Here is a 27,500-nt window from a genome sequence, read left to right as displayed (position 1 = left end):
CAGGCGCTGCCACAGGTGGTTTCCACGGGAACCCCGCTCCGTCTGGGCCCAGGATACTGACTTCCCATTGGAACTGCAGAGACAGGAAACAGGAAGTGAAAACAGGAAATGGAACAAGTGTGTCACAGCTGGTGCATAACAGTGTAGAAATTATTTTCTCTATTCCTCCCCTCCACTTTTATCTCCCCTGTTTGTCCTCCTCTCTCTCTCTCTCTCTCTCTCTCTCTCTCTCTCTCTCTCTCTCTCTCTCTCTCTCTCTCTCTCTCTCTCTCTCTCTCTCTCTCTCTCTCTCTCTCTCTCTCTCTCTCTCTCTCTCTCTCTCTCTCTCTCTCTCTCTCTCTCTCTCTCTCTCTCTCTCTCAATTGTCAGGTTAATTAGTGTGATTAATCTATAATGGAGCATCTGATTAAATCATGCTGCTGTGGCTATGGGTGGGAGGACTCTAGAGAGACTCATATAACCTCAGCACACAGACACAAACACACACACACATATAACAAGGGGAGAAAGAGATGGCAATAGGGGGGGGGGATTTTTGACACATCTTATAGTGGTCTGATTGTAATCTTGTTTGCCAAGCGAGACAGTAACCAGCTGACTAAAGATAATGTCCTTTTCCCTTTTATCCTGTGGAGCAGCACGTTGTCATTTCATATGGTCACGTGGTTGGAGCAGCACGTTGTCATTTCATATGGTCACGTGGTTGGAGCAGCACGTTGTCATTTCATATGGTCACGTGGTTGGAGCAGCACGTTGTCATTTCATATGGTCACGTGGTTGGAGCAGCACGTTGTCATTTCATATGGTCACGTGGTTGGAGCAGCACGTTGTCATTTCATATGGTCACGTGGTTGTTCCATTAGAGATGCTTGTCCTTTAGCTTGTCCTCTTCAACTTTGTTTTATCTCCCTTTCTCTCTCTCCCCCCTCTCTCTCTCTCCCCCCTCTCTCTCTCCCCCCTCTCTCTCTCTCCCCCTCTCTCTCTCTCCCCCTTTCTCTCTCCCCCCCTCTCTCTCCCCCTCTCTCTCTCCCCCCTTTCTCTCTCTCCCCCCTCTCTCTCCCCCCTCTCTCTCTCCCCCCTCTCTCATTTTCCTGGAAAGTGCCATCTGCATAATCAGGTGTGCGGGTCGGACTCAGGTCAGACAGAGAGACAGACAGCTGCACAGCCGGACAGTGACCCAGCACCGATCTCTGTACCCTCCTCAGCTAAACACTACCTCCCGTGTGACCCCAGACAGGCTCTACAGCACCTATCTCTGTACCCTCCTCAGCTAAACACTACCTCCCGTGTGACCCCAGACAGGCTCTACAGCACCGATCTCTGTACCCTCCTCAGCTAAACACTACCTCCCGTGTGACCCCAGACAGGCTCTACAGCACCGATCTCTGTACCCTCCTCAGCTAAACACTACCTCCCGTGTGACCCCAGACAGGCTCTACAGCACCGATCTCTGTACCCTCCTCAGCTAAACACTACCTCCCATGTGACCCCAGACAGGCTCTACAGCACCGATCTCTGTACCCTCCTCAGCTAAACACTACCTCCCGTGTGACCCCAGACAGGCTCTACAGCACCGATCTCTGTACCCTCCTCAGCTAAACACTACCTCCCGTGTGACCCCAGACAGGCTCTACAGCACCGATCTCTGTACCCTCCTCAGCTAAACACTACCTCCCGTGTGACCCCAGACAGGCTCTACAGCATCTCTCTGTATTCCCTGCTCTACACACACACACACACACACACACACACACACACACACACACACACACACACACACACACACACACACACACACACACACACACACACACACACACACACACACACGACACACACACAGACACACACACACATACACACACACACCTGAGTGTCTCTCCAGTGGAGCAGCGTCGCCTCCAGAGGTTGGCCAGGCTGGAGGAGCGGCTGGCGGCCGAGGAGGACTTCCCATCACCCACGTGCATGCGTACTACCGTGCTCGTAGTGAAGGCACTGCGCACGTTACGCTCTGGCTTGGCCAGGATGATATACACCTGGAGAGAGCGAGACAGACAGACAGAAGAGCTTCCTAACCCTTCATAAGCACTACATAACACTTGTTATAACCCCTTATAACCAAACACAATATTTAAAAAAAAAAACATTCCTTTTCAAGCCCCTCAGTCAAGCACCTGATTCCGTTTTGATTAAAGCTGAAGTTGTTTTCTCGTGTCCTGTGTGTGTTACCTTGGGAACGAACAGGCAGCAGAGCGCCACAGTGGCACTGAGGCTGACGCTGAAGCACATGGTGATGATCTTGTAGTTGGAACCGAAGTAGATGGGCACGAAGGCCAGCCAGATGATACAGGTGGTGTACATGGTGAAGGCGATGTACTTGGCCTCGTTGAAGTTGGCCGGGACGTTGCGCGTCTTGAAGGCGTAGAAGGTGCAGCTCAGGATCAGCAGGCCGTTGTAACCCAGCGGCGCCACCACGCCCAGGTTGGTGGTGTGACAGATGCGGTTGACCTGCCGGATGCTGGGGTAGTCGTGGATCACCTGCAGGTAGTAGAGACATCTGTATCAGCATGTACATACACTGAGTGGACAAGACATTAGGAACATCTATTGCACCGTGCCTATGCCGCTCGGTCATCGCTCTTCCATATATTTATATGTACATATTCTTATTCCATCCCTTTAGATTTGTGTGTATTAGGTAGTTGTTGTGGAATTGATAGATTACATGGTATATATTGCTGCACTGTCAGAGCTAGAAGCACAAGCATTGCTCTACACTCACATTAACATCTGCTAACCATGTGTATGTGACCAATACAATTTTATTTGATTTGAACACTTTCCATGACATAGTGTGACCAGGTGAATCCAGGTAAAAGCTATGATTCCTTATTGATGTCACTTGTTAAATCCACTTCAATCAGTGTAGATGAAGGGGAGGACACACAGGTTAAAGAATAACTTTTAAGCCTTGAGACAATTGAGACATGGATTGTGGATGTGTGCCATTCAGATGGTGAATGGGCAAGACAAAATATTTAAGTGCCTTTGAACGGGGTATGGAATTAGGTGCCAGGCACACTGGTTTGTGTCAAGAACTGCAACGCTGCTGGGTTTTTCTCACTCAACAGTTTCCCGTGTGTATCAAGAATGGCCCACCAGCCAAAGGACATCCAGCCAACTTGACACAAGTGTGGGAAGCATTGGAGTCAACATGGACCAGCATCCCTGTGGAATGCGTTAGACACCTTGTGGAATCCATGTCCCGACAAACTGAGGCTGTTCTGAGCGCAAGAGGGGGTGGGGTGGAAGTCAATATTAGGAAGGTGTTCTTAATGTTTTGTACACTCAGTGTAGATGCTGTACAGTATGTATAGAGTCAGAAAGTGGGTTTGGGGGCCTCCCGAGTGGCGCAGCGGTCTAAGGCACTGCACTGCGTCACTAAAGACCCGGGTTCGATCCCAAACTGTGTCGCAGCCTACTGCAACCGGGAGACCCATGAGGCGGCGCATAACTGGCCCAGCGTCGTCCGGGTTAGGGGAGGGTTTGGCCCAGCGTCGTCCGGGTTAGGGGAGGGTTTGGCCCAGCGTCGTCCGGGTTAGGGGAGGGTTTGGCCCAGCGTCGTCCGGGTTAGGGGAGGGTTTGGCCAGCCGGGATGTCCTTGTCCCATCGCACTCTAGCCACTCCTTGTGGCGGGCCCGGGCGCATGCACGCTGACACGGTCGCCAGCTATACAGTGTTTCCTCCGACACATTGGTGCAGCTGGCTTCCGGGTTAAAGAGAGCAGTGTGTCAAGAAGCAGTGAGGCTTGGCAGGGTCGTGTTTCGGAGGATGCACGGCTCTCGACCTTCGCCTTTCCTGAGTCCGTACGGGAGTTGCAGCGATGAGACAAGACTATAACTACCAAATGGATATCACGAAATTTGGGGAGAAAAAGGGCATAAAAAATATAATAACAATTTTAAAAATCAAGTAAAAAAAAGAAAGTGGGTTTGGACAACTGTAGAGGTGGAGACCAACACCAGGGTTTTCACTTCAGCCAGTTCAGCAAGTAAACGTATCATTCACTTAATTCTTTAAGAGGCAGTCTCAGACCCTTAGGCTGACAATTCCCTGCCACCCCCCGCTGACACACACACACACACACCCAGTGGGCACAGCCTACCTGTGGGGGTTCCATGAGGAAGAGAGCCACGATGATGCCCAGCTGCAGCAGGATGAGTAGAGAGGCGATGATGAGCTGGGCGCAGGCAGACATGAACCTGGGCTTCTTTGTACAGATCTTCTTCTTACTGCCAGCCAGGATACGGGCTATACGGTTAGTCTGCAACAACAACACAGCCAGGATACGGGCTATACGGTTAGTCTGTAACAACAACACAGCCAGGATACGGGCTATACGGTTAATCTGTAACAACAACACAGCCAGGATACGGGCTATACGGTTAGTCTGCAACAACAACACAGCCAGGATACGGGCTATACGGTTAGTCTGCAACAACAACACAGCCAGGATACGGGCTATACGGTTAGTCTGCAACAACAACTGACAACGTCACAGAGAATGAATGAATGAATGAATAGACTTCATACCGGGAGAGAAGGGGAAATCTGTAATAATGACTTCAAACACAGTCTGTTTGTTAGATCATTATGTCTAGATGTTCAAGGACATGGTAGGTGAAAGAATCAAGGTAAAGAGGGACTTGATGATGTACCTTGGTGACCAGGGCAGAGTAGCTCATGGCAGGGGACAGGCCTATGCCCAGTCTCTGTAGGTAGCAGTGTGCAGCATGGGGCTTGGCGATGAGACTGAAGGTACATAGATAGCCCAGACAGATCCCAGCCAGGATGATGTAACACAGCTCTCTGCTAGACGACTTCACCACCGGAGTGTCCCGGAACCTACACCCACACAGTTTGTTGTATAACCTTGTAACAAATATACTAACTTACAGTTAAAATGACATGTTGAAAAGAATCCCAAGCCAAACCATGTTGGAAAACAAGTGGAATCCCTTTAACGTGTTATCCCCTGAGTTGTACTCCGTGCATATTTTCCCAAACAAAGGTTTGAATATGACATTGACTTTCACATTTATTATGTTCAAATCCATAAGTTGTTACCTGATGAAGACGGAGGTGACGAAGAATGTGGCACAGAGTCCCAAACAAGCAAATGCCACAGCAGCAATGGGCTCTGGGTCCCCCCAACGCAGGTACTCCACTGGGATAGGGTCACAGCCTGGAGGGTGGGGGGGAGATGGAGAGAGAAAGAGATAGTGAGAGGTTAAAAACAAACAGCATTGATACGTTTTCAGTCTTTCTTACTTTCTTTCTCTCTCTTTTTCTCTGGATTTAGTTATCTCTCCTTTTTTCTCACCTTCTCTGTCTCGTGTGCCCTCCTCTATCTCCCTCCTTTTCTCTCTTTCTCTCTCCCTCTGTTCCCCCACCCCTCCTGGGCTGTGAGATAAGTCTCATTAATTAAAGGGACAGTTCTAATTAGGTGCTGGCGTAATGTTCGCTGAAAATACCTCCCGCGAGACAGAACACCAGAGACGGCAAACCAGACAGAACACACCGCCACACTGCCGTTAAAATAGATGAAGTCATTAACGGCTCTACCTTTAACACAGTCTATAATGTTAAATTAACCAGTGAAGTAGTTCAGTTTAGAGGCAATAACAGTTTATTTGCTGAATGGGAGTATAGGTACCTTTAAGAGAAGAAATAGTAATTCTGGAAGACACTGTTTACAAAACTTGAATTGAACTCAACTTTACAGTCGCTCAGGAACTTTGTATTGAGGCCTCTCTCTCTCTCTCTCTCTCTCTCTCTCTCTCTCTCTCTCTCTCTCTCTCTCTCTCTCTCTCTCTCTCTCTCTCTCTCTCTCTCTCTCTCTCTCTCTCTCTCTCTCTCTCTCTCTCTCTCTCTCTCTCTCTCTCTCTCTCTCTCTCTCTCTCTCTCTCTCTCTCTCTCTCTCTCTCTCTCTCTCTCTCTCCCTCTCTCTCTCTCTCTCTCTCTCTCTCTCTCTCTCTCTCTCTCTCTCTCTCCCTCGCTCTCTCTCTCTCTCTCTTCAATTTCAATTCCAATTTAAGGGCTTAATTGGCATGGGAAACATATATTTACATTGCCAAAGCAAGTGAAGTAGAGCAGTGGTTCCCAAACTTTTTATAGTCCCGTACCCCTTCAAACATTCAACCTCCAGCTGCGTACCCCCTCTAGCACCATGGTCAGCACACTCTCAAATGTTGTTTTTTGCCATCATTGTAAGCCTGCCACACACACACTATATGATACATTTATTAAACATAAGAATGAGAGTTGTTGTCACAACCCGGCTCGTGGGAAGTGACAAAGAGCTCTTATAGGACCAGGGCACAAATAATAATATAATAATCAATAATTTTGCTCTTTTTTTAAACCATCTTTCATATAAAAACATATTTTTTCATAGAAAATGGTGAATAACTCACCACAGGTTAATGAGAAGGGTGTGCTCAAAAGGATGCACATAACTCTGCAATGTTGGGTTGTATTGGAGAGAGTCTCAGTCTTAAATAATTTTCCACACACAGTCTGTGCCTGTATTTAGTTTTCATGCTAGCGAGGGCTGAGAATCTACTCTCACATAGGTACGTGGTTGCAAAGGGCATCAGTGTCTTAACAGCACGATATGCCAAGGCAGGATACTCTGAAAGCAGCCCAATCCAGAAATCTGGTAGTGGCTTCTGATTAAATTCAATTTTCACAGAACCGCTTGTTGCAATTTCGTGAAGCTCTCTTTTTCAGATATCGGTAAGTGGAGTGGAGGCAGGGCATGAAAAAGATAACGAATCCAGTTGATTGTGTCATCCGTTTTGGGAAAGTACCTCCGTAATTGCGTGCCTAACTCACTCAGGTGCTTCACTATATCACATTTGACATTGTCCATAAGCCTGAGTTCATTTGCACACAAAAAAATCACACAATGATGGAAAGACCTGTGTGTGTTGGCCTGCCATATGAGTTCTGTTATACTCACAGACATAATTCAAACAGTTTTAGAAACTTCAGAGTGTTTTTCCAATACTAATAATAATATGCAAATATTAGCAACTATGACTGAGGAGCAGGCCGTTTACTCTGGGCACCTCTGTGCACCTTTCATCCAAGCTACTCAATACTGCCCCTGCAGCCATAAGAAGTTAATGATAATGCGGAGGATTTTCCCAACATTGCTGTTGACGCATATCCCACGGTAGTTATTGGGGTCAGACTTCTCTCCACTTTTGTGGATTGGTGTGATCAGTCCTTGGTTCCAAATATTGTGGAAAATTCCAGAGCTGAGGATGATGTTAAAGAGTTTAAGTATAGCCAATTGGAAATTGTTGTCTGCATACTTTATCATTTCATTGAGGATACCATCAACACCACAGGACTTTTTGGGTTGGAGGGTTTGTATTTTGTCCTGTAGTTCATTCACTGTAATTGGAGAATCCATTGGGTTCTGGTAGTCTTTAATAGTTGATTCTAAGATTTGTATTTGATCATGTATATGTTTTTGCTGTTTGTTCTTTGTTTTAGGGCCGAATAGATTGGGGAAGTGGTTTACCCATACATGTCCGTTTTGGATAGATACCCCTTCGTGTTGTTGTTTGTTTAGTGTTTTCCAATTTTCCCAGAAGTGCTTAGAGTCTATGGATTCTTCAATTACATTGAGCTGATTTCTGATGCGCTGTTCCTTCTTTTTCCGTAGTGTAAATCTGTGTTGTTTTAGTGATTCACCAATGTGAAGGCGTAAACTTAAGTTTTCTGGGTCTCTATGTTTTTGGTTGGATAGGTTTCTCAATTTCTTTCTTAGGTTTTTGCATTCTTCATCAAACTATTTATCATTGTTGTTCATTTTCTTCGGTTTTCTGTTCGACATTTTTTGATTTAATAGGGAATAATGGCGCCGGAGAAGAGGACAGGCGTTTTACATGTCCCCTACCGATAGTTTTTTTTTTGTTCGTTTCTTTGTGTTTTTTGTAACATTTTTTAAACTTATTTTGTAGATAATGTTGCCACTACCGTCTCTTATGACTGAAAAAAACTTCTGGACATCAGAACTGCGGTAACTTACCATGGACTGGCAGAATCCCTTTTTGACTTTAATGAGTCTGACGAGCCCGAGGCGAACGATATACTGCTTTTTCGGGAACAGGCCCAGATCCCCGTGATTTGCGTGAAGAGGAGGCGGAGAAAAAGGGGTCAAAGGGCGGGCTGCCTTCTGAGAATTCGTAGGCGATCGAATAATCCCCCACTTCCACTTCCTTCCATTCTGCTAGCAAACGTGCAATCTTTGGAGAATAAAATCGATGACCTACGCGCAAGATTAAACTACCAACGGGACATTCAAAACTGTAATATCTTATGCTTCACGGAGTCGTGGCTGAACGACGACATTATCAACATACAGCTGGCTGGTTATACGCTGTACCGGCAGGATAGAACAGCTGCATCTGGTAAGACAAGTGTGTGGAGTTATAGTCCCGACGGGAGCCACATTACGTGAGCGCTTACTTCTCTCCGGTGTACTTCTCTCCTTTCCTTAAAAAGTTGCAGTAGAATACTCCAGTAAAGTGTGTAATCTGTGTTCGCAGCTGTGATGCGTTGGGCTCATGGTTTAAACATTGGAGCTTGCTGGCTAGCAGCTGTATAATGATGAGCAGTCGAATGCATTACAGAACAATATCCACAGCTCAGCTAAAATACATTTGCATAGAAAATTGCCCTCAATACAGAATAATTAGTACAATGGTGACCATGCCAGTGTCAAATTAAGAAGAGGAGGGGAGAGGGGATGAGAGGGAGAGGAGGAAGAGCGGGAGAGGAGGAAGAGCGGGAGAGACGGAAGGATAATTAGCTGCTTTCATGGAAATAGTACCGATTCAGTCAAAACACGATCAGTGTGTGTGTGTGTGTGTGTGTGTGTGTGTGTGTGTGTGTGTGTGTGTGTGTGTGTGTGTGTGTGTGTGTGTGTGTGTGTGTGTGTGTGTGTGTGTGTGTGTGTGTGTGTGTGTGTGTGTGTGTGTGTGTGTGTGTGTGTGTGTGTGTGTGTGTGTGTGTGTGTGTGTGTGTGTGTGTGTGTGTGTGTGTGTCTTACCTGTGAGGTGGAAGGTGGGCCAGGAGCCCAGGTCACAGGCTCGGCAGGTGTACTCATCAAACACAAACTCATTCTCCTTACAGGGAGTGCAGGTCCAGCAGCAGCTCACCTCTCCTTTACGGATCACCTGGAGGACACACACACACACCAGAAAAACAGCCCCATCAGCTCAGAAAAAAACACTAATCAGAATGCTGCAAAAATACTATCTTAGAGAGAATACACCAATCAGATTGAAATATCAACAGAGATACTCTTGAAGGGTCAACCTTTCTCCTCCTCCCTCCCTCCCTCCCCCCTCCCTCCCTCCCTCCCCCGAGCATACTTAGGGTGTGTTTGTGTATGCAGGGATGTGTATGTCACCTTTATCTGTCCCTTGTCACAGGGTTCACTGCAGACTGATTTGATGATGGTGTCCTTGCTGGCCCAGATTTCATCATCGTCGATCTTCAGCCCACTGTTATCCCAGCTCCCTACGTTAATATAGTCATAGTAGTCCTTCCCCATCTTCTTAAAGTTCATGATCTCATATCTGACACACACACACACACACACACACACACACACACACACACACACACACACACACACACACACACACACACACACACACACACACACACACACACACACACACACACACAGGAGTCAGTACCTCTGAATCTATTGATACATACATACTAAGGTATGGAGATACTGTATATGGGATGAGATCATCACAGCCAGGCCACTGCTCTTCTTATTTATGAAGTCCTATTTAGACACGCACACACACACACACACACACACACACACACACACACACACACACACACACACACACACACACACACACACAGCCAGGCGAGCACCACTCACACACACAGCACACTCCACACACACCTGTGAAGTTGGTCTACATCAGGCAGTCAGCAGCGTGGCACCGGCTACAGGTCGCATGTCATCACACAGTCTCTCGATCACCATCACCAGGATGCACCATCATCACCATCGTCATCATCGCCATTGTCAGAATCGTTAGCGTCACTATCATCAGGATCAGTCATCAGCAGTGTGGCACCATCATCATCAGCGTCAGCATCGGCATCATCATCAGCCACCATCGGCATCTCCACCATCACCATCATCACCATCATCACCATCATCATCATCACCATTATCAGAATCATCAACATCACCATCATCATCATCATCATCATCATCTCCACCATCATCATCATCATCAACATCCTCATTATCATCACCATCATCATCATCTCCACCATCACCATCACCATCGTCATCATCATCAACATCATCATTATCATCTCCACCATCACCATCGTCATCATCATCATCATCGTCATCTCAATAACAATATGAACAATCCCAACTATAATAAACTATAATAGTGACAGTAGATTGTTGTTAGTACAGCAACCCACCTGGTAGCCTGGGCAGAGTGAGCGCTGCATGTTATGGAGCCCATAGGCCATGGAGTAGATGGCATTGATCACAAAGCCCATCTTAGTGTCCTGGGCATACTGCTGTCGTAATGACTCCCGCTCTGGGAGAGAACCAGAGAGGAGAAAGACAGAAAAAGAGAGGATGGGAAGATGGATGAAAGGGAGAGATGGAGACAGATGGAGAGGGGTAAGGATGGAGGGATGGAGGGAGAGGGATAAGGATGGAGGGATGGAGGGAGAGGGATAAGGATGGAGGGATGGAGGGGGAAGATGGAGGGAGAGGGATAAGGATGGAGGGGGGAGATAAGGATGGAGGGAGGGGGATAATGAGTGAGGGAGGGGAAATGGAGGGAGAGGGAAAAGGATGGAGGGAGGGAGGGGATGGAGGGAGAGGGATAAGGATGGAGGGATGGAGGGGATGGAGGGAGAGGGATAAGGATGGAGGGAGAGGGAGGGATAAGGATGGAGGGAGGGAGGGGATGGAGGGAGAGGGATAAGGATGGAGGGAGGGGATGGATGGAGAGGGATAAGGATGGAGGGAGGGGATGGAGGGAGAGGGATAAGGATGGAGGGAGGGGATGGAGGGAGAGGGATAAGGATGGAGGGAGGGGATGGAGGGAGAGGGATGGAGGGAGAGGGATAAGGATGGAGGGAGGGGATGGAGGGAGGGGGCGGAGGGAGAGAGATACGGATAAGGATAAGGAGGGGGGATAAGGATGGAGGGAGGGAGGGAGGGAGAGGGATAAGGATGTGGGGATGGAGGGAGAGGGATAAGGATAAGGATGGAGGGAGGGGGATAAGGATGGAGGGGTGGAGGGAGAGGGATAAGGATGGAGGGATGAGGGAGATGGAGGGAGGGGGATAAGAATAAGAATGGAGGGAGGGGGGGTGGAGGGAGAAGGATAAGGATGGAGGGAGGGAGGGAGGGAGGGAGGGAGGGAGGGAGGGAGGGAGGGAGGGAGGGAGGGAGGGAGGGAGGGAGGGAGGGAGGGAGGGAGGGAGGGAGGGAGGGAGGGAGGGAGGGAGGGAGGAGATGAGGGGGAGGGATAAGGTTGGAGGGAGAGGGATAGGGATAGGGAGGGAGGGATTGGATGGAGGGGAGGGATGGAGGGAGAGGGATAAGGATGGAGGGAGGGATGGGATGGAGGGAGGGGATGGAGGGAGAGGGAGGGAGGGAGGGAGGGGGATAAGGAGGGAGGGAGGGGATAAGGAGGGAGGGAGGGGATAAGGATGGAGGGAGGGAAGGGGATAAGGATGGAGGGAGGGGATGGAGGGAGAGGGATAAGGATGGAGGAAGGGAGGGAAGGGGATAAGGATGGAGGGAGGGGATGGAGGGAGGGAAGGGGATAAGGATGGAGGGAGAGGGATAAAGATGGAGGGAGAAAAAAGAGACCAATTAGAACACCCTGTAGCTAACATCCAGTTTTGCCTTCATGAAACTCAACCTGCTTTATGAACTTCAAACACCCTCTCTTCCCTCTGTACTCGTCTCCTCCCACACCTCTCCTCTCTAGCTGTGGTTACACCTTGCATTAACATGTGGTTGTCGTCATCCGATCAAGATTACCCGAGATTTGTCTCGAATAATCATCCGCACAACTGGACAGTTTTGGTGTTTTGGGAACATATCTTTAGTGATGTTCCCACCACAATGTTCCCACCAGACTGTTCCCACCAGACTGTCCCCACAATGTTCCCATCAGACTGTTCCCACCAGACTGTTCCCACAATGTTCCCACCAGACTGTTCCCACCAGACTGTTCCCACAATGTTCCCATCAGACTGTTCCCACCAGACTGTCCCCACAATGTTCCCATCAGACTGTTCCCACCAGACTGTTCCCACAATGTTCCCACCAGACTGTTCCCACCAGACTGTTCCCACAATGTTCCCACCAGACTGTTCCCACCAGACTGTTCCCACATTCTGGGAACCTTTAAAGAACAGACCAAATGTGTTCTGGGAATTTCCTTGAAACAGCAAGTGGTATAGTATAATCCTCAGCACAATTAGACAGTTTTCGTGTTTTGGGAACATATAATTAGTGATGTCCCCACAATGTTCTCACCAGACTGTTCCCACAACCTAATGAAACATTCTGGGAAACTTTTAAAGTACAGACAAACATAAAAAAATAGTTGAGAGGCTGGGACGTTGGCCAAATGTATACGCTTTCATTGTCTGGATTTGTTTACACTTCAAGGATGTCCATATAAGTTGCATCATCGACTACCTCCGGAGGTGGTCAGGAAGACCTCATCACAATCAGATCACAATGCATCTTTTTATTGTCTATACCTGTCGACAAATGTCGTCATGACAACGGACGCATGTTAGAACCAGGTATAAACGGGGCTTCTGTCTCATCTTGTTCAGTTCATTTTCATTAGAATACATGAGTCCTTTTGAAGAAATCAAACACACCGGCAGGTTTGCATATGAATGATGAGAAAGAGAGATCGAGAGAGAGAGGGGAGAGAGAGAGAGAGAGAAAGAGGAGAGAGAGGAGCGAGAGGGGGAGAGAGAGAGAGAGGAGAGAGGGGGGGAAAGAAAGAGAGAGAGATATAGAAAGAGAGATAGAGAGAGGATAGAGAGGAGAGAGAGAGAGAGAGAGAGAAAGAGGAGAGAGAGGAGCGAGAGGGGGAGAGAGAGAGAGAGGAGAGAGGGGGGGAAAGAAAGAGAGAGAGATATAGAAAGAGAGATAGAGAGAGGATAGAGAGGAGAGAGAGGGGGAGAGAGACAGAGAGAGAGATAGAAAGAAAGAGAGAGGAGAGAGAAAGAGAGAAAGGGGGCGAGAGAGAGAGAGGGAGAGAGAGAGAGAGAGAGAGAGAGAGAGAGAGAGAGAGAGAGAGAGAGAGAGAGAGAGAGAGAGAGAGAGAGAGAGAGGAGAGAGAAAGAGGGGAGAGAGAGAAAGAAAGAGAGCGAGAGAGAGACGGGGAGAGAAAGAGAGAGAGAGGAGAGAGAGAGGAGAGACTTTTGGACATAAAGGTGATGTTCCAGGCATATTGGGGGGTAATGGAGGGAGGGGGGCATAATGGAGGGAGGGGGGCGTAATGGAGGGAGGGGGGTTTATTGGAGGGAGGTGGGCGTAATGGAGGGAGGGGGGGGTGTATTGGAGGGAGGGGGGCGTAATGGAGGGAGGGGGGTTTATTGGAGGGAGGGGGGCGTAATGGAGGGAGGGGGGCGTAATGGAGGGAGGGGGGTTTATTGGAGGGAGGTGGGCGTAATGGAGGGAGGGGGGGTGTATTGGAGGGAGGGGGGCGTAATGGAGGGAGGGGGGTTTATTGGAGGGAGGGGGGCGTAATGGAGGGAGGGGGGGTGTATTGGAGGGAGGGGGGCGTAATGGAGGGAGGGGGGTTTATTGGAGGGAGGGGGGCGTAATGGAGGGAGGGGGGGTGTATTGGAGGGAGGGGGGCGTAATGGAGGGAGGGGGGTTTATTGGAGGGAGGGGGGCGTAATGGAGGGAGGGGGGATTATTGGAGGGAGGGGGGATTATTGGAGGGAGGGGGGATTATTGGAGGGAGGGGGGCTTATTGGAGGGAGGGGGGCTTATTGGAGGGAGGGGGGCTTATTGGAGGGAGGGGGGCTTATTGGAGGGAGGGGGGGCTTATTGGAGGGAGGGGGGATTATTGGAGGGAGGGGGGATTATTCGAGGGAGGGGGTTTATTGGAGGGAGGGGGGTTTATTGGAGGGAGGGGGGATTATTGGAGGGAGGGGGTTTATTGGAGGGAGGGGGGATTATTGGAGGGAGGGGGTTTATTGGAGGGAGGGGGGCGTATTGGAGGGAGGGGGGATTATTGGAGGGAGGGGGGATTATTGGAGGGAGGGGGGTTTATTGGAGGGAGGGGGGATTATTGGAGGGAGGGGGTTTATTGGAGGGAGGGGGGCGTATTGGAGGGAGGGGGGATTATTGGAGGGAGGGGGGATTATTGGAGGGAGGGGGGATTATTGGAGGGAGGGGGTTTATTGGAGGGAGGGGGGCTTATTGGAGGGAGGGGGGCTTATTGGAGGGAGGGGGGTGTCTGGATAAAGGATGGTCTAACAGCCTGATCAGTTCATATTAGTTCTGGAGAAACATGTCTCTATGAGGCCTGTGATTAGCAGAACTACACACACACACACACACACACACACACACACACACACACACACACACACACACACACACACACACACACACACACACACACACACACACACACACACACACACACACACACAGTGCCCAGCTGAATATGCAGATTGTTGAATGAACAGAGGAGTGAATGCGGCGGCAGGCTGAATGAAAGAGCCTCCTTGTCCAGATGTATTGAATGGACTGGTCAGATCTGAGAGCTACTTCATACATCCTTTGACGTCATCATTGACGCCCACAAACACACCTGGTTTCCAGGACAGTGTGTATGTGTGCATGCCTGCATGTGTGCGTATGCTTGTGTGCCTGCTTATACGTATATGTGTGTATACTCACTGCTGCAGGTGCGGTTGTACTTGAGGCTCTCCTGTGGGTGTCCCTTCAGCCTACAGTGGAAGCGGTGTTGCCAGAACTCAGGGAACCAGGGGTTTCTCAGGTTGTTGTCCGGCCGCAGCTTCAGGTAGTACTCATCAAACCACTTCACATCAGCTGACTGCAGCTTGATGGTGATTCCCCCCGCCGCCTCGCGCACGTACCCATCTGTCACATCGTACCGGTCCGCCCAGCCATCACTGGGACAGGGGACAGAGGGACATAGAAGTTAGGAACCATGAATCAACGTTGAAGGGATTTAAAAGGAACGTTAGAAACATAGTCACTGGAAAACAAGAACATTGGTCTTAGGTTCTGGAAGTGACGTGTCTGTTCCGTACAAGGCCTAAGGTGTCCACTGGTTGACGTCTTTGGTTGTTTATGTGCGTCTGTATTCTGTCGTCATTTTCTGCTGACGCAATTCTTTATCTGTGTATTGAAGTTGAAATAGAAATTGGAGAGTGACAACTTTTTTTAGGGGTTGCATTTCAAATGATTTGCTCTCCTTTTGTGTCAGGCAGAAACTATAACAACAAAACCTGAAGGCATCTAGACACCCCAGTCACTAAGCAGAGCCCTTGAATGGTGCTCATCATTGGTCCCGAACTGTAATTATGAAAAGCAGAAGCGGCGGTGGAGGAGGCAGGAGGGGTAACCAAGGGTAACTACACTATTCACCAGCAGAAACACTGTTTGTGTTTCTCCCTCACCTTCTCTGTACCTCACACACACACCGGTTCCGCCCGCCTCTCACACAGAAAGGAGGGGGGAAAAACACACAAATCCATTGCTGTTACACATTCTCTCTGAATTACGCCTTCACAGTGTTGGCGGCTCACAGTGTGTGTGTGTGTGTGTGTGTGTGTGTGTGTGTGTGTGTGTGTGTGTGTGTGTGTGTGTGTGTGTGTGTGTGTGTGTGTGTGTGTGTGTGTGTGTGTGTGTGTGTGTGTGTGTGTGTGTGTGGGCCAGCTGGAGAGCTTCATATTGTGTTACATTACATCTCACTGTAGAGAGGAGAGGAGGGATAACACACTCACTCCATAAATAATGGAAACATTTCTATCAGACTGACCAAACTCTGCTACTCTCACCTCAAGGACACACACAGAGAATAGAGACATGGAGAGAGATGGAGAGAGAGACAGAGAGAAAAGGAGAGATGCTTTTTAAAATTATGAGTGAAATTCCATTTTCATCTAATCTTTGGCAAAACACACACAAACACAATGCATATAAAACATAGAAATCCACACACACACACAGAGAGAGAGAGAGAGAGGGGGGGGGTGCAGGCAGGCAGGCAGGCAGGCAGGCAGGCAGGCAGACAGACAGACAGACAGACAGACAGAAGATATCAGATATCACAAGACCATATCATGTATTCCTGTATATCATGTATATAATTTATTCATGTATCCCTGTATATCATGTTTTCCTGTATATCATGTACATCATGTATATAATTTATTCCTGTATTCCTGTATATCATGTACATCATGAATATTATTTCATCATGTATTCCTGCATATCATGTATATGAGTTATTAATGTATATCATGTATTCATGTATATAATGTATATCATTTATTCATGTATTCCTGTATATCATGTATTTCATGTATTCATGCATATCATATATTCCTGTATATCATGTACACTACCATTCAAAAGTTTGGGGTCACTTAGAAATGTCCTTGCTTTTGAAAGAAAAGCCAATTTTTTGTCCATTAAAATAACATTGAGGCAGAGTTGCAAAGAAAAAGCCATATCTCAGACTGGCCAATAAAAAGAAAAGATTAAAATGGGCAAAATAACACAGATCCCGGACAGAGGAATTCTTCCTAGAAGGCCAGCATCCCGGAGTCGCCTCTTCACTGTTGACGTTGAGACTGGTGTTTTGCGGGTACTATTTAATGAAGCTGCCAGTTGAGGACTTGTGAGTCTGTTTCTCAATCTAGACACTCTAATGTACTTGTACTCTTGCTCAGTTGTGCACCGGGGCCTCCCACTCCTCTTTCTATTCTGGTTCGAGCCAGTTTGCGCTGTTCTGTGAAGGGAGTAGTACACAGCGTTGTACGAGATCTTCAGTTTCTTGGCAATTTCTCACATGGAATAGCCTTCATTTCTCAGAACAAGAATAGACTGACGAGTTTCAGAAAAAAGTTCTTTGTTTCTGGCCATTCTGAGCCTGTAATCAAACCCACAAATGCTGATGCTCCAGATACTCAACTAGTCTAAAGAAGGCCAGTTTTATTCCTTCTCTAATCAGGACAACTGTTTTCAGCTGTGCTAACATCATTGCAAAAGGGTTTTCTAATGATCAATTAGCCTTTTAAAATTGTAAACTTGGATTAACTAGCACAACGTGTCATTGGAACACAGGAATGATGGTTGCTGATAATGGGCCTCTGTACGCCTATGTAGATATTCCATAAAAAATCTGCCGTTTCCAGCTACGATAGTCATTTACAGCATTAACAATGTATACGCTGTATTTCTGATCAATTTTATGTTATTTTAAAGGACAAATAATGTGCTTTTCTTTCAAAAACAAGGACATTTCTAAGTGACCCCAAACTTTTGAACAGTAGTGTATGTTGAAGAGGGTGGGGCTTAAGCTGCATCCCTGTCTCACCCGACGGCCTGTGGAAATAAATGTGTGTTTTCTTTGCCAATTTTAACCACACACTTGTTGTTTGTGTACATGGATTTTATACTGTGTATGTTTTCCCTCCAACACAACAATTGGTGTAGCAGACACTCATGCCAAATTGAGTCAAAAGCTGTTTTGAAATCAACAAAGCATGAGAAGACTTTGCCTTTGTTTGTTTGTCAGTTAGGGTGTGCAGGGCGAATACGTGGTTTGTCGTACGGTAATGTCCCTCATTTGTGAGTGTGTATAGCAAAGCGTACAGCTTGTTAGAGAACATTGACGCACAGACACTACTACACTGCACAGAAAATAGGAGGCATCTTCCACACTACGTAGTGGACTCACACACACCCACACACACACACACACACCCACACACACACCCACACACACACACACACACACACCCACACACACACACGGATGAACTGTAACGCTGTAATTTGAGAATAATGAACAAGATAGATTTTTTTGATTGAAATACTCCCCTTTTCCTCTCTCCCCCTTTTCCTCTGTCTCTCTCTTTTCCTCTCTCTCTCTTTCTCTTTTCCTCTCTCTCTCTCTCTTTTGTTCTCTCTCTCTCTCTCTCTCTTTCTCCTCACTCGGTCATGCCATCCTGGCTCTCCAAGCCCCCAGAGAACAAAAACTCATTTTCTCAAACTGCTGCGCTCCAAACTACTCTAAACTACAGCCTGGTTGGAGACAGGAGGTGTATGCATCTCTCTCTATTTCTCTATCTCTCTCTCATCCGTCACCCCATCTGTCTCCCTCTGTAGCTTCTCTCTCTCCCACCCTCCAACTTTTTACTTCTCTCTCTCTCTCTCTTTTGCTCCCTCTCTCTCTATCTTGCTCCTTCTGTCTTTCTCCCCCTCTCTCCCTCTCTCCCTCCCTTGCTCCCTCCAGCTCAGATCCTAAGTCATGGTTCTGGCATTTGTCCCTGAGAGATGCATGTCTCTCTGTTAGGCTCTGCATGTAGCAGCAGCCTACAGACACAGGCTATTCATGTGTGTAAAGCTTACCGTATGCTTCCCAGTCGAAACAGTTTGTGCATATATTATGATGAAATGTTGAAGTATTTTTTACATTTTAGTTTTCATCAGTTTTTTCCCTGGCATTTTCTCGAAGTTCGTTAGCTGAATTTTACACCCCTTCGTAGGAGTGGTAACATTGTGGTGGTGGTGGGAGTGGTGGTAGTGGTGGTGGTGGTGGGGATGGTGGTGGTGTGTGTGTGTGTGTGGGTGTTTCTGTCGGTGTGTGTGTGTGTGTGGGTGTGCTTGCGTGTGTGCATTTCCACTGCTAGTCCACCCCTTGGGAATTAAAAAACTGTCCTCATCTCAATCCCCAGATTACTTCATCAACATCCTCATCAATCACTCAGCAGCCGATCAATTAGGTACTGGATCACAATAAAATAGCTACATGACCGTCCTAACAAGAAATGTTGAAAAGGTTTAAATTCTTTTTCTCTCTCTCTCTCTCTCTCTCTCTCTCTCTCTCTCTCTCTCAGTGCATGCTGGGAGTGTTTTTTTGTTGAGAGGCCGTGTGGAGGGCTCTGTCCTTACATATTTTCTTTTCATACATTCTTTTCTTGGTCTTTTCTTAAAATTTTTATTTTCTATGGTGGAGGGTTAACGCAATGTTAGTTTAGCATACCCACAGCTTCTTTTCAACGTTAGGAAGAGGACAGAGTTGTAGTTTCCTAGTTTTGAACGGTGTGGTGTGCAATGGCTTTGCATTCTAGCGTGGCGGAGACGCTGTCATTACGGCATGGATTCAAGTGTGTTCCTGAGATTGAAGATAAGGTGGAGGAGGTGCTGCTCGTGGTCGGCGAACAGAGAGGCTGAGTTTTTACATTCCGCATCCAGAATGAGCAAAGCTGTGGTTGTGTTCATGAAAAGAGTACATTTGGTGGGTAGGCTGATTGCTAGTGGAATATTTGCAAGAGATGTGTTGGTGCCGATTTCTCCTGTTTCGACTCCTGCGACTAGGGTGGTAGTTGCGAATCTGCCTCCGTTTATTACGGATGATCAAATCCGGAAAGAGCTGAGTCGGTTTGGTAAGTCTGCTAGCGGTTTTCGTGTCGGCAGGTTTTCAGGCAGATGCCGTTAAGCACGTTGTTTCATTCCGAGGGCAAGTGTTCATGTTTCTGAATAACAATGAGCAACAGCTAAATGTGCATTTTAAAGTGAGACATGGGGAGGGGCTCTATGCAGGGTTTGCCAATAACAAATAGTCTACGGTGCTTTGAGTGTGGGGATTTGGGGCATAAGAGCTTTGTTTGCCCACATAAAGGCCGTAGACAAGGTGAGGGTGCAAGCGCCAGAGGGGGAAATCGAAGTCAACGTGCAGGGGGCCATGAGACGCTGGCAGCAGAGGCTGGGCTTAGTCATGGTATAGATGGTGGTGTAGATGAGGCTGGGCTTAGTCATGCTATAGATGGTGGTGTAGATGAGGCTGGGCCTAGTCATGCTATAGATGGTGGTGTAGATGAGGCTGGGCCTAGTCATGCTATAGATGGTGGTGTAGATGAGGCTGGGCCTAGTCATGCTATAGATGGCGGTGTAGATGAGGCTGGGCCCTAGTCATGCTATAGATGGTGGTGTAGATGAGGCTGGGCCTAGTCATGCTATAGATGGCGGTGTAGATGAGGCTGGGCCCTAGTCATGCTATAGATGGTGGTGTAGATGAGGCTGGGCCTAGTCATGCTATAGATGGTGGTGTAGATGAGGCTGGGCCTAGTCATGCTATAGATGGTGGTGTAGATGAGGCTGGGCCTAGTCATGCTATAGATGGCGGTGTAGATGAGGCTGGGCCCTAGTCATGCTATAGATGGTGGTGTAGATGAGGCTGGGTCTAGTCATGCTATAGATGGTGGTGTAGATGAGGCTGGGCCTAGTCATGCTATAGATGGTGGTGTAGATGAGGCTGGGCCTAGTCATGCTATAGATGGTGGTGTAGATGAGGCTGGGCCTAGTCATGCTATAGATGGTGGTGTAGATGAGGCTGGGCCTAGTCATGCTATAGATGGTGGTGTAGATGAGGCTGGGCCTAGTCATGCTATAGATGGTGGTGTAGATGAGGCTGGGCCTAGTCATGCTATAGATGGTGGTGTAGATGAGACTGGGCCTAGTCATGCTATAGATGGTGGTGTAGATGAGGCTGGGCCTAGTCATGCTATAGATGGCGGTGTAGATGAGGCTGGGCCTAGTCATGCTATAGATGGCGGTGTAGATGAGACTGGGCCTAGTCATGCTATAGATGGCGGTGTAGATGAGGCTGGGCCTAGTCATGCTATAGATGGCGGTGTAGATGAGGCTGGGCCTAGTCATGCTATAGATGGCGGTGTAGATGAGGCTGGGCCTAGTCATGCTATAGATGGTGATGTAGATGAGACTGGGTCTAGTCATGTTATGGATGTTGGTGTAGCTGAGACTGGGTCTAGTCATGTTATGGATGGTGGTGTAGCTGAGACTGGGTCTAGTCATGTTATGGATGGTGGTGTAGCTGAGACTGGGTTTAGTCATGTCATGGATGGTGGTGTATATGAGGCTGGGTCTAGTCATGTTATGGATGGTGGTGTAGCTGAGACTGGGTTTAGTCATGTTATGGACGGTGGTGTATATGGGGCTGGGCCTAGTCATGTTATGGATGGTGGTGTAGCTGAGACTGGGTTTAGTCATGTTATGGATGGTGGTGTAGTTGAGGCTGGGTCTAGTCATGCTATGAATGGTGGTGTAGTTGAGGCTGGGTCTAGGCATGCTATGGATGGTGGTGTAGATGAGGCTGGGTCTAGTCATGTTATGGACGGTGGTGTATATGAGGCTGGGCCTAGTCAGGTTATGCTAGTTGATGAGGAGAGTATAGTGGGGAAGGGCAAGCGACTAGGGGTGATGGGGGAGGGTGTCAAGCGGAAGAGGGAAAAGGGGGAGAAGAAAGGAGGTGGACGGGGAGAGGCTGGTGTGGTCAAAGGGACTAAGGAACCTTTGCCTGGTGCTGGGGGGGAGGCCCCAACTAGAGAGAACGGGTAGGTGGTCAGGATGGAAGATGGAGATGAGAAGGTGAGTCTGAGGAAGAGAACGATGAGGAGGCTTCCTTTTCAGACTCCCCCTTAATGGATCCAGAGCTAACAGCCAGGCAGGCAGAGGGGTCAAAGTACATGGTGAGGGAACTGTCAAGGTTTCTGAATGAGACTAAGGGAAAAAGGTTAATCTTTAAGCTTTTTTTTGCAATCTGGGAAAGTTTGTAAGATCAGTACAACACGCTGTTAAAAATGAGGGACATGGTGTCCTCTGACTCAGGAAATGGTTTAGGTTGAGGAAGTGGGTCACAACCGTGCGTAAGGGTCTACCTTCAGATGCTGTTTAGAGGAATAGTTTTTTTCTGGCACTGGGCAATGTAGGCTTCCAGGCTAATTTTGCTGAATTACGTCGCGACCTGGGCCGTTTTTTCCAGGTTAAAGCAAAGCGAGCACTTGTAAGAGCTAGGTTCTCCATGCTCAAGGAGATGGATGCTCCCAGCTCCTTCCTCTTTGGTTTGGAAAGACAGAGCGGTGAAGCCAAGGGTTTGTATTGTCTACGGCTGTCTGATGGGCGGGTGACCTCTGTGGTGGGAGAGATGCGGTAGTGAATTGTGGAGTTTTATACTGAGTTGTATAGGGCAGAACTGTGTGGTCCTATGTGTACCCAGGTCTTGTTCGCAGGACTCCCTAAGCTCTCTCTGGCACAGAGGGATGAAATTGACATTTCCCTGTTGTCCCATGAACTGGCAGAGGCCATAACCCAGATGTTTCCCTTGTTCGTGCACCGTGGGCTGATGGACTCCCAGTGGAGTTTATTCAAAAATTCTGGGGAATAATTGGACTGGACTTCTTTTGCGTGTTGCGTCAGTGCGTCGGGGTAGGAGAGTTGCCGATGAGCTGCCGTTGGACGGCTCTGATTCTCCTGCCCAAAAAAGTGGACTTGTGTGAACTTAGGAATTAGAGGCCTGTGGCATTGCTCTAAGCGGACTACAAGATATTTGCTAAGGTCCTCGCTAACAGACTGAAGTACCATCTGGACTCTATAGTACACAAGGACCAGACATATTGTGTACCGGGACGCTCAATCACAGACTACTTGTTCTTAAATCAGGGACATGTTGGACTTGTCGAGAGGTTCTAATGTGAACTTTGGACTGGTCTCTCTAGACCAAGAGAAGGCTTTTGATAGAGTTGACCATGAGGATCTGTTTAATGTCATGTCTGTGTTTGGGTTTTGGGAAAGGTTTTTTTAAACTTTGGGGGTGTACATGGGCTCAGAGAGGTGCATCAGGAAGAACTGGGAGGGGCTGTCACAGGTAGTGGTGTCAAGACTGGCCAGGTGGAGGTGGCTCCTGTCCCAAGTGTCATATAGAGGGAGGGTGCTGATAATCAACAACATTGCGGCATCCTCCCTGTGGCATAAACTGGCTGTCCTCAACCCCCCCGACCAGTCTGCTTGCAGACCTGCAACGCAAGCTGGTGAAATTTTTTCTGGTCGTTCCATCACTGGCTGAGGGTGGCAGTGTTGTACATGTCCATCCACAAAGGAGGATAGGGCCTGGTGGAACTGGAGAGCAGGGTGGCTGCTTTCCAACTAAACGTGGCGCAGAGACTGCTGTACCATACTGATGTCAGCTGAAGGAAACCAGAATGCGCGCTGCTGAGGAGAGCTGGCGGATTAGGGATGGACCGGCAGCTGTTCCTCATGAGGCTGGAGAGGCTGAGTATAGCAGGTCTCTCTGATTTTTACTCTGTGGTGCTGAGGGTCTGGCAGCTGCTAAGACCCACGCGAGAAGGGGGTGTGGACCCTGGGCTGTGGGTGAGGAAGGAGCCTATCTTCCACAATTCAGCCATCCTTTTGAGATCGACTCAATCGGCCACCCTGCAGAAGTGACTGATGGCAGCGGGTTTACGAAGGCTGGGTGACCTGCACTGGCCACTAATAGCTGGTTGGCACACATCGACCCGGGAGTCAGACAGGGGTGTCCTTTCTGTGTCATGAGTGAAGGTTTTAATGAAATGAAGATGTATCATTAAAGAATGACAAAAAGTCAAGTCTCTCTCTCTCTCTCGCTCTCTCTCTACCATGTCTGCTTGATGAGCCAGCTAGCACAGCTAGTACCATGTCTGCTTGATGAGCCAGCTAGCACAGCTAGTACCATGTCTGCTTGATGAGCCAGCTAGCACAGCTAGTACCATGTCTGCTTGATGAGCCAGCTAGCACAGCTACTACCATGTCTGCTTGATGAGCCAGCTAGCACAGCTAGTACCATGTCTGCTTGATGAGCCAGCTAGCACAAAGCCAGGGAGAAGTTCAATTTGACCGTACACCGTTTAGAAGTGAAAAGAGAAGTGTGCTATTCACATGCCATAAAGGGGTTTGTTTGGAGTGACGAAGGAGGGGTAAAGTGGTATAACCTCTAGAGCAAAACTAATCTAGGAAAAGTCATAACTAGGGTCTCAAAGTTTCTAAGTTTACCAGTAAACTACCAGAATGTTGGTATCTTTCAAGGATTTTATGTAACCTATCACAAGACATCTAGTGGACCTTTTGAGTACTTCAGATTATCACAGGTGTCGGTAATAATCTCTGACTCTCTGTTTCGGCTTTTCACAGCGTTTCCCAAACAAGGGGTTGCCTGATTTGAAAACTGGGTTGTGGGAGAAAATTTGCACTTGGTTCATAGAACCGGGGTTACGTCAGCAACTTTCAGTTGCCGCTATGCGATGTGGTTGTTTTTACCTGTGGCTCTGTCTTTTGAACGGTTTAACCTATAAAATGTACTGAACAAAAATACAAACGCAACAGCTGAAATAAATAATATATATATATATACTGCTCAAAAAAATAAAGGGAACACTTAAACAACACAATGTAACTCCAAGTAAATCAGTTACATTGTGTTGTTTAAGTGTTCCCTTTATTTTTTTGAGCAATGTATATATGCACAAATTTGTTTACATACCTGTTAGTGAGCATTTCTCGTTTGTCAAGATAATCCTCCCACCTGACAGGTGTGGCATATCAATAAGCTTATTAAACAGCATGATCATAACACAGGTACACCTTGTGCTGGAGACAATAAAAGGCCACTCTAAAATGTGCAGTTTTATCACACAACACAATGCCACAAATGTCTCAAGTATTGAGGGAGCGTGCAATTGGCATGCTGACTGCAGGATTGTCTAACCGGCTCAGTAGACAGAGAATTTAATGTTAATTTCTGTACAATAAGCCACCTCCAACGTCATTTTAGAGAATTTGGCAGTACGTCCAACTGGCCTCACAACTGAAGACTATGTGTAACCATGCCAGCCCAGGACCTCCATATCCGGCTTCTTCACCTGCAGGATAGTCTGAGACCAGCCATCCGGACAGCTGATGAAACTGTGGATTTTCACAAACTAAGAATTCTGCACAAACTGTCAGAAAGCGTCTCAGGGAAGCTGTGTGCTCGTCATCCTCCTCAGGGTCTTGACCTGACTGCAGTTTGGCGTCGTAACAGACTTTAGTAGGAAAATGCTCAACTTCAATGGCCACTGGCACGCTGGAGAAGTGTGCTCTTCACGGATGAATCCCGGTTTCAACTGTACCAGGCAGATGGCAGTTGTGTGGGCGAGCGGCATGGTGTTGTGTGGGTGAGTGGTTTGCTGATGTCAACGTTGTGAACAGAGTGCCCCATAAGCTACAGACAACAAACACAATTACATTTTAACGATGGCAATTTGAATGCACAGAGATACCGTGAAGAGATCCTGAGGCCCATTGTCGTGCCATTCATCCACCACCATCACCTCATGTTTCATCATGATGATGCACAGCCCCATGTAGCAAGGATCTGTACACAATTCCTGGAAGCTGAAAATGTCCCAGTTCTTCCATGGACTGCATACTCACCAGACATGTCCCCCATTGTGTCTGTTTGGAATGCTCTGGATCGATGTGTAAGACAGCGTGTTCCAGTTCCCGACAATATCCAGCACCTTTGCACAGCCGTCGTAACAGGAGGAGTGGAACAACATTCCACAGGCCACAATCAACAACCTGATCAACTCAATGCAAAGGAGATGTGTCGCGCTGCATGAGGCAAATGGTTGTCACACCAGATACTGACCAACAGATGCATATCTGTAGTATATCCCAGTCATGTGAAATCCATAGATTAGGGCGTAATTAATTTATTTCAATTGACTGATAAATGAAACTCAGTAAAATGTTTGAAAGTGTTGTATGTTGCGTTTCTATGTGTATTGCCTGTATTATGAACCCATCACTGAAAGATAAGACTCTCTGGAACACGCCAGTCTTCTGTTCTCTTTTACAAGCCGCGCAGAACTCATTAGAACAGAGTGGACAAGACCAGGCACTAAATCAGACAGGGAGAAAAAGAACATCATCAAAAATGATTGCCTGATGATCTTCTGAACTTCCCAATACCTTTCTGAATCGGATTTCAGTCACTTCAAACCATACTTCCTTCCGATTGAAATACTTTCAAAAGTACTGTCAAACTGATTTGCAATAGACTGTCATAATAATTTGTAATAGACTGTCATAATAATTTGTAATAGACTGTCAGGGGCGGCAGGGTAGCCTAGTGGTTAGAGCGTTGGGCTAGTAACCGAAAGGTTGCAAGTTCAAATCCCTGAGCTGACAAGGTACGAATCTATCGTTCTGCCCCTGAACAAGGCAGTTAACCCACTGTTCCTAGGCTGTCATTGAAAATAAGAATTTGTTCTTAAAACTTCTTGACACTAGTGGTCAGATTTTGTATTTATTTTTAAAATAACGTTCCCAAGGTAAACAGACTATTTCTCAGGTCCAGATCGTAGAATATGCATATAAATTACAGATTAGGATAGAAAACACTCCAAAGTTTCCAAAACGGTCAAAATATTGTCTGTGAGTATAACAAAACTGATTTTGCAGGCGAAAACCTGAGGAAATCTAACCCGGAAGTGATTTTTTTTCTTTTTTCATTTGCATTTCTCATCTTTCTTCCATTTAAAGGGGTATCAACCAGATTCCTTTTCCAGTGGCTTCCTCAGGCTGTGACCAGGCTTTAGACATAGTTTCAGGCTTTTATTTAGAAAAATTAGTGAGATTTTTCAAAACTAGTCAGGTGTCCTTTGATTAGTTCCTGCGCGCGAGAGGGGTAGCTCTCCATTTTCTTTCTCTCTTTTATTGAATAGGTTACGGTCCGGTTGAAATATTATCGATTATGTATGTTAAAAACAACCTGAGGATTGATTATAAAAAACATTTGACATGTTTCTACGACCATTACGGATACTTTTTGGAATTTTCGTCGAACGGAACGAGGCTGTAGTTTTCTGAACATAACGCGCAACCCAAATGGCGTTTTGTTGTTATAAAAGTAATATTTATCGAACAAAAATAACATTTATTGTGTAACTGGGAGTCTCGTGAGTGCAAACATCCAAAGATTATCAAAGGTAAGCGATTAATTTTATTGCTTTTCTGACTTTCGTGACCATGCTAATTTGGGGCTAGCTGTTCTAGCATTGATTGATACACTCACAAAAGCTTGGATTGCTTTCGCTGTAAAGCATATTTTCAAAATCTGACACGATAGGGGGATTAACAACAAGCTAAGCTGTGTTTTGGTGTATTTCACTTGTGATTGCATGATTATAAATACTTTTAGTAATATTTTGCGCCCTGCAATTCAGCGGTTGTTTAGGAAAATGATCCCGCTAAAGGGATCCGTAGCGCATGATTATGCTTG

The 27,500-nt window shown here is 47.3% G+C and overlaps 1 pseudogene; it reads right to left on the bottom strand.

Annotated features, from left to right (window-relative positions):
• LOC139548257 (metabotropic glutamate receptor 5-like) overlaps positions 1 to 27,500 on the bottom strand; it is a 106,794-nt pseudogene that overhangs the window by 1,301 nt on the left and 77,993 nt on the right.

The sequence above is a fragment of the Salvelinus alpinus genome, chromosome 21 (genome assembly GCF_045679555.1).
Source record: "Salvelinus alpinus chromosome 21, SLU_Salpinus.1, whole genome shotgun sequence".
NCBI lineage: Eukaryota > Metazoa > Chordata > Actinopteri > Salmoniformes > Salmonidae > Salvelinus > Salvelinus alpinus.
The sequence above is the reverse complement of the archived record's forward strand: the minus strand, read 5'-3'. Positions and strand labels throughout refer to the sequence as shown.